The sequence below is a fragment of the Pteropus alecto genome, unplaced genomic scaffold, assembly GCF_000325575.1.
Source record: "Pteropus alecto unplaced genomic scaffold, ASM32557v1 scaffold12, whole genome shotgun sequence".
Lineage (NCBI taxonomy): Eukaryota > Metazoa > Chordata > Mammalia > Chiroptera > Pteropodidae > Pteropus > Pteropus alecto.
This window is the reverse complement of record NW_006432669.1, coordinates 11,292,220-11,295,929: the sequence shown is the minus strand read 5'-3', so window position 1 is coordinate 11,295,929 and position 3,710 is coordinate 11,292,220. Positions and strand designations below refer to the sequence as shown.

Genomic DNA, 3,710 nt, shown 5'->3' with positions numbered 1-3,710 from the left:
AAAGATCTCTAGTAGAGACCTAATCAGAAATTTCCCTAGTAATGTAGCGATTGTACTAATGATTATTTGTTTAATATATCCCTAATAATGATTGTAATAATAACTATAGCCTTATTTCGTGTTGAACATTCATCATATGCCAGGAATTCTAATATGTACTTTTTAAATTTTATCCATTCTAATCCTCTCACCAACCCCATGATAAAAACTGGTAAATATTTTCAGGAAGCATGAGTTCTTAGACATTAATAAATTAGTTCCTCAAATGATGGTATTGGTACTTCTTCAAAATGAAGTTTGAGACTTCAAAAATATAAAAATAATAGGAATTAATGAATGGCAATAAAGATCTTGACTAAAAGCAAAATTGGGATCAAAGCTATGGGTCATTTCTAGATAAATATTAAAATCTTGTCTAGATGCAAGTGGTCATTTTCCTTTTATGTTTCCAAAATAGGCTCTTATAATTTCAAGTTAAGATAACCATATACAAATATTTCAGGTTAGAAGCTAAAGGCATTGATTTACATTTCAACCAACAGTATACAGTGTTCTTTTTTCTCCAAACCATCACTAACATTTATCATCTCTGATAAATGGCCATGCTCACAAGTGTAAGGTGATAACTCATGATTTTGATTCAAATTTCCCTAATGATTAGTGATGTTGAGTACCTTTTTTTATACCTGTTAGCCATTTATGTCTTCTTTGTAAAAATATTTATTCAGGTCTTTCGCCCATTTTTTATATTGGTTTATCTTTATTTTTATTTTATATTTTTGCTGTTGAGTTATATGAGTTTCTTATGTATTTTGGATATTATACCCTTAGCAGATATATGGTTTGCAAATATTTTTTCCCATTTTGTGTTGGTAGGAATGTAAATTGGAAAGGCTGTTATGGAAAACAATGTGGATGTTTTTCAAAAAATTAAAAATAAATCTACCATATGATCCAGCAATCCCACTTCTGGGTATATATATAAAAGAAATGATATCAATGTCTTGAAGAGATATCTGCACTGCCATGTTCATTGCAGCATTATTCATAATAACCAAGATATGGAAATATACCAAGTCTCTGTGGAAGAATAAAGATAATATGGTGTGTGGAATATTTTTTGATCATAAAAAAGAAGGAAATTCTGTTAATTGTGATGACATAGATGAACAAACCTGGAAGACATTATGCTAAATGAAATAAGTCAGACAGAGAAAGACAAATACTGGATGATCTCACTTATATGTGGAATCTTAAAAAGTCTAATTTACAGAACCAGAGAATAAAATGGTGGTTTCCAGGAGTGGATATTTTGGAGAGAAATAGGGAGATATTGGTAAAAGGATACAAAGTTTCAGTTATAAAGTGAAATTCTGATATCTAATGTACAACATTGTGATTTAGTTAAAGTGTTCTGCATTGTATACTTGAAATTTGTGTCTATGGCCATGCTACCCTGAACAAGCCTGATCTCGTCTGATCTCGGAAGCTAAGCAGGGTTGGGCCTGGTTAGTACTTGGATGGGAGACCACCTAGGAAGACCAGGTGCTGTAGGCATAAAAATAAAAAGAAATAAGGGATTATAAGATGACAAGTTCCTTGCAAGGGTTTCAACCAAGGGTTTCCTCCCCTTAAAAAAAAAAAAAGAGAAATTTGTTATAAGAGTAGATCTTAAGTGTTCGCAACACACACATACACGTACACTAATTACATAAAGTGAAAAGCTGAAAAATAAAATGCTAAAGGCACTGGAACCAGGGATTGAAACAGCTGTGCAAGAGGTGTTTCCTTCAGAAGGAAACCAGGGAGCCAGAAAAACTCAGAAATTTGTAAATCTGGTCAAGTTGTTAATTGACACATTAAGGAATCCTTGAAAAACAGTTATATGTCATGTTTCCTTCCCAAAGAAGTCAACATTCTAATGGTGGCAGAGGTCACATAGGGAGATAATTTAAATACAAAATGGCAAACTCTGAAATAATTTGCAGCACAGGAATTATTCTTAATCTGGATTGAGAGGAAAGCTTTTCTGGAGGAGGCACGATGGCTGAACTGACTCTTAAAATATGAGAGTTAGCTTATAAAGAAAACTAAGATCTCTCTTCTCTAGCAATCTGGCAGACTAGCTACTACCCTTTCAGACAAAACAACTAAAGTGTTTGATAAGATATTTCAAACATCTTTTGCAGTGCAATTCTGATCTGACGTTGGAAGGAAGAATTCTTCCTTTATGGAGCTCATAAAGTGAAAGCAAAAGTGCTCTTAATAGTGCATATCAAAATCATTTTTCTCCAAGGAGGGGTTTCTTTCATACTGTGGAGACCTTGAGCTTTAGAAAATAGTAGGTAAAGCTTACTGTCTGCTAAAGATGGAGTATATTAGAAAAGACCCTTATAAGAAAGTTGGGACCAGTCTTGGAGTAAAAATGAATACTAAATAAATTCCCTGCTCAGAGAAAATAATAAACAAATCTGACCTGAGATGGATATTGAGCAGGTAGAAAAAAATAATCTCTCTTGAGAATTTTTTTACAAGCTAATCAATTCCTAGTTTATGTCCGAATTTATAATACTTTTTTGGTTTGAAAAATATCAAGCAGATAATTTAATTTACTGTGGTCCCTAGATGATAGGCCCTCAACTCAACTGATAGTATCAACTAAAAACTAAAAATTTTCTGCAGACACAATTCCAGTGAGTTCGCAATAAAATGTCACATAGCACATATTGAAACAACACCTCTGAAATGAGACCCAGAAGAAATACTAAAAAGTGTAATGACATACACATATATTTCAGATAATAAAAAATGATAAGGCAAAGAATATAATATACTTATCTTAAATGCATTTAAGGAAATATAGGACATTATAAAAATTAAAAAAGAAAAACTACAAAGAATTATAGAAGTAAATGTAACAAAATAAGATGTGCAAATATTATATATGAATACAATATATTATATATCTAATCGAAATTTAAAATCAATAGATGAATTAACTAGCAGAGTTTAATACAGAATTTGAAGACAAGAGAATAATTTTAAAAATTACCCAGAATTCAGAGAGAGGAACATATAAAAGAGCATTTAAAAGTAAGGGAAGATAGAACGAGAAGTTGCAACATTTGTCTTTTCAGAGTCCCAGAATGAGATAAGAATGAAAATGGGGGAAATCTAACACTTGAAGTGGTGAAATAACAATCCTAAATCTAAGAAGCTCCCTAAATCTCAATAGATTAGTGAAGAGAAATCCAACCCAGACCGGTAATATTGAAAGTGTACACCATGAAGAAAAAGGGAGTCTAGCTTAAAAGTAGCCAGAGAGAAAACAGAGATCACCTCCAAAACACCAGAATTAGTTTGATGGCTGCTACTTATCAGCACCAATGGAAGTAGAGGACAGTGGAATAGCTTCCAAATTCTGAGAGAAAATAACAATCAAATATTCAATCTGGAGAGAAACCTTTCTAGAATGAAGGTAAAATACTGATACTTTATACACAAAACCTGAGTAATCTTACCACCAGTTTATACTCACAGGATAACATGCCATAGTGCAGGAATTGAGGAAGAAATAAAATAATCCCATAGAGAAGATCTGTGCTTGATGCTAGAGTGAATAGTGATAAAAGATATTAGCAAATGTGTAGGTAAGATGAAATGAACTTTGTGTGAAGCAATGATAATGCCTATATTTGTAAAGAGAAAAA

At 32.2% G+C, this 3,710-nt stretch overlaps 1 non-coding gene across 1 annotated transcript; it reads left to right on the top strand.

Moving 5' to 3' along the window:
• The first annotated feature begins 1,438 nt into the window (after positions 1–1,438).
• LOC112476288 lies at positions 1,439–1,557 on the top strand. The gene has a single exon (XR_003045019.1). It is a non-coding gene; the product is annotated as a 5S ribosomal RNA (ribosomal RNA).
• Positions 1,558–3,710: the final 2,153 nt, after the last annotated feature.